Consider the following 8431-nt stretch of genomic DNA (forward strand, 5'->3'; position numbering starts at 1 on the left):
CTTCTGGACAAATTGCATCAAAAGGCCAGGTTTAGCAAGAAAGAAAGTCACCTTCCATCAAGACAATGCGCGCCCGCACGCATGTGCCGTCGCCATGGCAAAATTACACGAGCTAAGGTTTGAATTGTTGCCACATCCGCCTTATTCACCTAATATGGCTCCGTCAGACTTCCATCTCTTCCCAAAACTGAAAACTTTTCTTGGTGGACGAAGATTCACTTCAAACGAAGAACTGATAGCCGGAGTTGATAACTATTTTTCAGGCCTGGAGGAAACTCATTTTCAAGATGGGATCAAGACACTGGAACGAAGTTGGACAAAGTGTATTAATCTACAAGGAGACTACAATGAAAAATAAAAAAAATTCGGTGATGTAAGTACTTTTATTCTATTCCGTTCTGAGAACTTTTCAAACCACCCTCGTAATAAATGAAGGCGGCAATACGGACTCATTCGCCTTCCGTCACTCTATGGCCACTGTGATATTGAAAGAGTTTGGGCCTGCTACGGCATTGCGACTTATTCGTCAATACGTTGAACCTTGAATTTCGTCGTCAGGGTACCGGTTGAGTTAGATGATCCTTGTGGCCTTCTAGTCATGGCCACTTTCAAAGTATATTGGTTTGCAGTTTAATTTCATTTTTATGAATGTGTTGATCTTGTTAAAAGTAAGTGGTCGAAGCGTTAGACTACCAAACCAGTGGTCCGTGTTTCGATTCGAGGTTGTGATTTTGCTTTCTTATTCGATATAAAAAAATGTGAAAAATTTAAAGAAGCGAGTAGAGTACTGGACTCTAGCCCTGGAGGTGCAGGGTTCCATCCTGCATGAGTCGGGAGTTATTGCATGTTCCAGTCCCTCCAGGCCCATTCAGTTTGCAATCAAATGAGTGTCTGGGTTCTTTTCCGCAGCTAACAAGCGGCTCTCCTAGTGCTGCAGTGAAAAAGGCTGTATTGTGCTTGCAGTTAGGCCAATAGCCGAGTCACGGGCTTGCACCACAGACTTTATATTTACCTTTACATTTTTAATCAGAAGTACCCACAGTGAGGAGATCCTCAAGGATGTCAGCCTTGTGATAAAGCAAGGTACACAATACATATTTCCACAGAAAGAGATATGCTAATATACCTTCCACAGATCCTAAGTGCATTGGTAATGATTATAATCATGAATGTGGAACAAGTAAATAAAGGTGATTCTAAGCACTATGGGACTTAAACATCTGAGATCATCGGTCCCCTAGACTTAGAACTACTTAAACTTAACTAACCTAATGACGTCACACAATCCATGCCCGAGGCAGGATTCGAACCTGCGACCGTAGCAGCAGCGCGGTTCCGGACTGAAGCGCGTAGAACTGCTTGGCCACATCGGCCGGCGTAGAAAAAAAGGTGTTAAACATGTTGTCATCTAACAAGTAGTAACAAAACGGTCACAAAAAGAGGAACTGTACAATACGCTGAGATACCAATGTTAGGCTATCGTAGCCACGCATCATCAGAGAGAAAATCAGTTTGCAATAGTCAATTCCGTTAATCACTTTAATGAACTGAAGATCTACAGAAGTCATATTTTGAGTAGTACTTATGTTACTATTTTTATTATTATTAATAGACACTGAGATGACGAAAGCCCAGGATACCTCCTAATATCGTGTCGGATCTCCTTTTTCCCGTGGCGTCTCGACGTGACATGTACTCAACAAATAGTTGGAAGTCCCCTGCATGCTGCACTCTATAGCGTCCGTAATCGTGGAAGTGCTTCTGGTGCAAGGTTTTGTGCAGGAACTGACCTCTCGATAATGTCCCATAAATATTCGATGGGATTTATGTTGGGCGATCTGGGTGGCCAAATCATTCGATCGAATTGTCCAGAATGTTCTTCGAACCAGTCACGAACAATTGTGGCTCGGTGACATGGCGCATTGTCATACACAAAATTTTTTTCTCTTCCAACGTGAAGTCAATGAATGGCTACAAATGATTCTGCTGGACCAGAGGACCCAGACCATTCCATGTAAACACAGTCCACACCATTAAGGACTTACCTTGAGCTTCCACAGTGCCTTGTTGACAAACTTGGATCCATAGCTTCGTGGGTTCTGTGCAGTTTTGCTTGTCTGTTAGCACTTACAACTCTACGCAAATGCCATTGCTGTCGGTCATTGTAAAGGCCGCGTTGTCAGTGTTGAGAGGTAATGCCTGAAATTTGGTATTCTCGGCATATTCTTGACTCTGCCGGATCTCGGAATATTGAATTCCCTAACGATTTCCGAAATGGAATGTCACATACATCCATGCTCCAACTAACCGTCAGCATTCATAGTCTGTTAATTCCTGTCGTGCGGCCATAATCACGTCGCAAACCTTTTCACGTGACTCGCCTTAGTACAAAGAACAGCTCTGCTAATGCACCGCCCTTTTATACCTTTTTTATTCGATACTTCCGCCTTCTGTGTATGTGCATATCGCTACCCATGACTTTTGCCACCCCAATGTATACACATCAGTCGGTGCTACTGAAAAATTCGTCATTAGGGTAGAAAGATCTTGCCACCAATAAATCATTTATGTTAATTTTTTGTGGCTGCTGGCAAATTACTAAAAACGTTGTTTCCTGAATAGTGCACATCTTTCTGTACCAAAATAAGGGACTATGATTCTTTGTGAAGATTCTTTTTACTTCCAGTACTGATGGTTTGATAAAGAGATAGTTATATCAATTATGAGAAATTTCATTAAAGAACAAAGATACTGGGAAGCGCCAACGGCCTTGCCGCAGTTGTAACACCGGTTCCCGTCACATCACCGAAGTTAAGCGCTGTCGGGCTGGGCTAGCACTTGGATGGGTGACCATACGGTCTGCCGAGCGCTGTTGGCAAGACGGGCGCACTCAGCCCTTGTGAGGCAAACTGAGGAGCTACTTGATTGAGAAGAAGCGGCTCCAATCTCGTAAACTCATATACGGCCGGGAGAGCGGTGTGCTGACCACATGACCCTCCATATCCGCATCCAATGACGCCTGCGGGCTGAGGATGACACGGCGGCCGGTCGGTACCGTTGGGCCTTCCAAGGCCTGTTCGGATGGATATTGGAAATCAGTACTTAGTACCCCCAGTTCCTTGAACAGTCTTGCGCAAGACGCCATATGCGATTAATACATACAGACAAGCAACACGAAATCGTAACAGCAAAACGAATTAATGGTGTACAGCGCATTGAACAAATAGTGCGTGATGCCATAAAACAGATCGATCATGAAAGTTGGTCAATCTCTGACAGCAAAAGTTTAGACACGGTGTCCTATCAAGGGCATCGCTAGTTGTCGACATTTCCACCGTCGCTCTGCTATGCCCCAGTCCGTCCGTGGCCTTCCTCCGAGGCTTCCACCCGCTAAATCGTTCACCGTGACATAAATTACCTGCGTTGCGATCTGCGAAACACCGCGTGCGCGGCCTGGCCTCGATTTGATCACCTGGCCTCACAAGTTACGTCTAGTAGCCAGGCGCGAATCTAAGGTTCTGGGGGCAGGGGGATGAGGGAGGGAGGAGGGTAAAGAGTTAACAGTTTGTTATGTCACCAGTGTACATAAACGGCAATCAAATGGGGGAGAAAACGTCAGCATTGCTAAGAGACTGGGTGTCTCACAGTCAACGATTTCTACAGTTTGGAAGGACACAGAGAAAATACAGTCCCTTTTCGAACACAATCAAGCGAACGAGGTCATCTGAGCACACAGATATGGAAGAAAATATCGTAACATTTGAAGAGCAGTTGTGGATCGTCAGCAGTGTCTGTTCCACCAGACATGCATGCAAATCTGCATATCTGTAAAATAAAATAATAAGGAACGAAGCTGTGCCATTCATTACTATTATACTATACAGCATTTACAGTAAGTTTTAAACATACTCAACATTCAATCGCATTCATTATCCAAGACCGTTTTCGACGTTATTGAACAGTTTACGGTATTGCAATTTCTTTCTTCACTTATTAAAGATTTTACATTTTGCTATCATGTTATTGCTGTACGTACCGTATAAATGTAAGAAAAATTCCTCTTCCGTCTCTCTCCGCAAATACTGTATTCTAAATACGGCAGGTGTATCGATCGTATTCTCCTCTTTTTGAAGTTTTAACTGTATGTCAGCCTGAAACTTGAGGATACGATATGTTTATCAAAAAACAAAGCAAAAGTTCAGTTTGCATGAGTATCGGCATCGGCTACAACGAAAGTAAATCATCAGTCTCTTTGACGTCAGTATAAGCGGTATTATCTGCATATTGTTTGTGATCAAATATGAAAAATGTATCAAATTTAGTTCACAATTTTTTTTATTTTGTACGACTCCTCATAGATGTATCCAAAACTTTATCAAAACTATACATGATTGTCTTAATGGGATTGCCGCGATCGTTCTTTAAATGAAAATATGCATTTCAGTCTTTGATCGCTATTTTTTACTTTCAATGACCGGTTTCAGGCTATCTGCCCATCTTCAGATCATATATTGCAGTTACAGAGTAACGTGTCAGTACAGAACTATCGGTTCCGTGTCATAACAGTTATGACAGTTCAAAATGGCCCTGAACACTATGGGACTTAACTGCTGAGGTCATCAGTCCCCTAGACGTAGAACTACTTGAACCTAACTAACCTAGGACATCACACACATCCATGCCCGAGGCAGGATTCGAACCTGCGACCGTAGCGGTCGCGCGGTTCCAGACTGTAGCGCCTAGAATCGCTCGGCCACTCCGGCCAGCAGTTATGACAGTGAACCGATTGTTCTGTACTGACAAGTTACTCTGTAACTGTAGTATATGATCTGAAGATGGGCAGCTAGCCTGAAACCGGTCATTGAAAATAAAAAATAGCGATCAAAGACTGAAATTCCATATTTTCATTTTTATCCAAAACTTTACAAGTTTATCAGAAAAAGGTAGAATATTGATGAAAATCCCTGGAGCAATCAGTTTACAAAAACTAGTCCCGAATAAAAGAATTTTTAACCAAGGATCGAAGTGAACAGTCCAAGTAATAGACTGTTATCTACTCATTTTTACGTAGATACAAGCAAAGTCTATAATCAACAATAAAATTTGTTTGTGTCAAAATATATTAATAACACGTCGGCCGCAATATACTATCTATGGAATATCTTTGGAACAGCAGAGTCAGAGAATCGCAATACATTTCCATAGCTACAGTAAACTCAAAACGATGCAATGAATATATTTAACGACAAAACGTTTTCTCTGGCGTATCATTCCAGGAATGTGAGATACGGTTTCTATTCCCTCCAGCCCCTCCCCCCCCCCCCCCTTCCTCTCTCAACCCAGCAAGTCTGCGATAAAAAATATTCAGTCGGTATTTTGGTTAACAACAATCTCTGCCTATGAGTGAATCAAAGTGCCGCATCCTTGAAGCTACTGTCTGTCAGATAATGCTAACCGTATGATAAACTGAAGTCTATCATTTCCTGTCTTGTCAAAAGTTTCCGCGAAAGAATGGAAGATCTTATATATCAAGGTGGTTTGTGTCCTATCCGCGGCTAAGTTTCTAAGGAAAGAGTGACAATATTTTCATTATTACTGCATTAGCTCTATCACATAGTGACCAACAGAAGACCACAGCAAGAAACAGCTTTTCTTGACTAAGGTTTACATAGGTCGGAAAAGCGACATAAAAGTTCAAAATAGGCGAGAAGAGTCTTTGTCATCGAGGATTTGAGCGGTTATTCAGTAACATGAAACAGCTCACCTGTGGACGGCCAACGCTCGCAACATCAGCTGACCCATCAGGGGAAAGCTGAGACAACTTTACTAGTAATTATCAGTTCAGCTACGTTCTCGGATGGAACACACTCAGAGGACATCAAACGATTACCGGAAACCTCGTGCAGCTTCTCGGTGCGGGGAAGAATGACGCACTGGTACTTTAGATCTTCCTGAAGCGCTGTGACACTTGCAAGGCAATGGTCCAATCCGACAGCCCGGAACCCACCTTCAGTTTTTATGCGGGAAGAATCGAACGAAATAAATGCACTGTCAATTATTAGCTGCTAAGAAGCATTGCAACTATTTTTTGAAAATTGAAGTTACTTGTTTTTGTCGCATGAAGAACCGCATATGACAGCGGTTTGTACAGCCCTCCCCGCCTAGAGCGCGGTCGGCCGGGACAAGGGAGCACAGCGCAGCGTACTTCTGATATCCCGAGTGACAGAAGCGAACCTGAAGCACCTAATTCATGCAAAAAAAAGTCACGTATCGCTACTAGTTTGAGTGAGAGCCAGTTCGTATCGACGGGTAAGCTCTTGCATCTTTCAAAGGTGACTAACAGAGTAAAATAAATCAATGTAACTTTCTTTAAAAAAAAAATTGTGGTAAGATCTTATAGAACAATCTGCTTAGATCATCGGTCCCTAAGCTTACACACTACTTAATCTAAGCTAACTTACGCTATGGACAACACAAACACCCATGCCCGAGGGATCACTCGAACCTCTGACGGGAGGAGCCACGCGGACTGTGACAAGATGCGCAAGACAGCGCGGCTACCTCGCGCAGTATTAATCAATGTAGTGTTTGATGTTACATTAGGGCGACTTCCATCAATCGTGACTTTAATTTATTGAAATGAAATATTTCTTACACATACATAATTTGTAACAGTTCCTGTAGCACAGTTATTACGATAACTTTCAAATGAAGCATATTTTAATGACAATGAAACAGTTCCCTGTTTAATACCAGTAGTCGTCACAAAAAAAGCGAGATGCCATTTGAATGACAAAAACAAACAATTTCTTTACACCAGGCATGCATGACGCAAGAATAATTAATGTTTCGGGTACAGTAGTTACTAGTTTTATTTAGACAGAATTGCGGTGGAGTAAGAAATGGTACTGGCCGTTGTTGTGACTCTTGTGCTACATATCGAGCATACTTAAGCTATTCGTAAAACGTGCCGATGCAAAATTATAATGCACAGAAGAATGAAATTCAAGAATGCTATTCTGATAAACCTGAAATGACACGGAGAAATCGGAAATTATATGTCCTACGATTTTCTTAAATATATTTTGCACAGTCGATAAAATTCTTTATCGAGAGTTACATTGGTTGTTCCAGTTGGAATCTGAGTTATGTTAAGTCTTTCCATCGTCCTGAGAGGCAGAGGTATCGTTATGTCCAGGCCAAGAATCCAACAAAAGCAATTAATTTCTGCAACTGGTTAGAAACCGTTTACAATAAAATGTTAAAAATTATTCTTTCCTATTTTTCCAGATTTCGATAGGTCGACTATATATGATTTTGCCACTAAACAGTCCTTTTTTTTATTTTTGACCTTAACTGGCCTTGAGGTCCGTGAAGACAGATATAAAGCTGCAAAAACAGTAATCCACTCATACTTGTCACTGCCACTGCTGTATACGAATGTGTCATACATTAATCGATTGCACAACACTCATTTTGTCTTCTCAAAATGCAGTTTGGTCGCAGTTCTGTCTCGATACCCAACTGAACGGCATTAGACACAGCACATGTGGGGACAACAGCAAGCTTCGTCTTCGTGTCAGCTACGAATTAATGACATCTCATCCGCACTTTTACTTGAAGTAAACTTCGTTATTTTGCGACTTCCTCTGCTGTATGATTTCTTGAATCTACCTGACCAGGTCTAAGAAGAGATGTAATCAACAATGTTCGTATCAATTGCGATTTGGTGGTCCCAGTCTCGTAGATCTCTCCATCTGTAACGGGACACTGCTCTCATTAGCAGTCCTTCATGCTTCACACCTTAAGAAAACTGATCAAAAGAACTGTTGTTCATGTTATTTATTGACGTTTGGGGATTTATGTTGGTTATTACTCGAGGATAAGGAGACTTTGTGCCCACCCTGCACAGAGCGTATTTCAGATAGTTTTTCGTTCACAGTTTTGCGAGTTTTATTTTGGCGCATATTTATTACTTCCTGTAAGTCTTTCTTCCATTTACACAGATTACGGTCACATTTTACGAAATCAAACGTGGTTTGCACATTGCGTAGCATTAAGCGCTAAACGCTATGAAAATTAACTCTGTTTTATCTCCATTTTTGACACGCTACCGGAAAAGCAGCTGGTAATTATTTTGGGCATTAAATGAGTTGCAAATTTGAGTGAACAGTAACTGTGAACCTGTGTTTCAGCGAAACTATCAACGAAAACTGAAATTCGCTTTACAAACTGCGATTGCGCCGAGTCGTGCCATCTGTTTGCCATCTCCCCAAATTAAAATAGGAAAACAGCTGGTACGCTATGCTCCTTCTATTAGCGCAATTTTACGAGAGCTTAAGAATCAATTAGAATGATGGGTCAAGAGAAATGGGTCACAAATATAGTCATGATGAAAGTTCACTGAAAAAATCTCCGAATAGTGACCACT

At 41.8% G+C, this 8431-nt stretch overlaps 1 pseudogene; it reads left to right on the forward strand.

Annotated features, from left to right (window-relative positions):
• Positions 1 to 2760: 2760 nt before the first annotated feature.
• On the forward strand, positions 2761 to 2878 carry LOC126099040 (5S ribosomal RNA; annotated as a pseudogene).
• Positions 2879 to 8431: the final 5553 nt, after the last annotated feature.

This window comes from Schistocerca cancellata, chromosome 1 (genome assembly GCF_023864275.1).
Source record: "Schistocerca cancellata isolate TAMUIC-IGC-003103 chromosome 1, iqSchCanc2.1, whole genome shotgun sequence".
In the NCBI taxonomy this organism is placed as follows: Eukaryota; Metazoa; Arthropoda; class Insecta; order Orthoptera; family Acrididae; genus Schistocerca; species Schistocerca cancellata.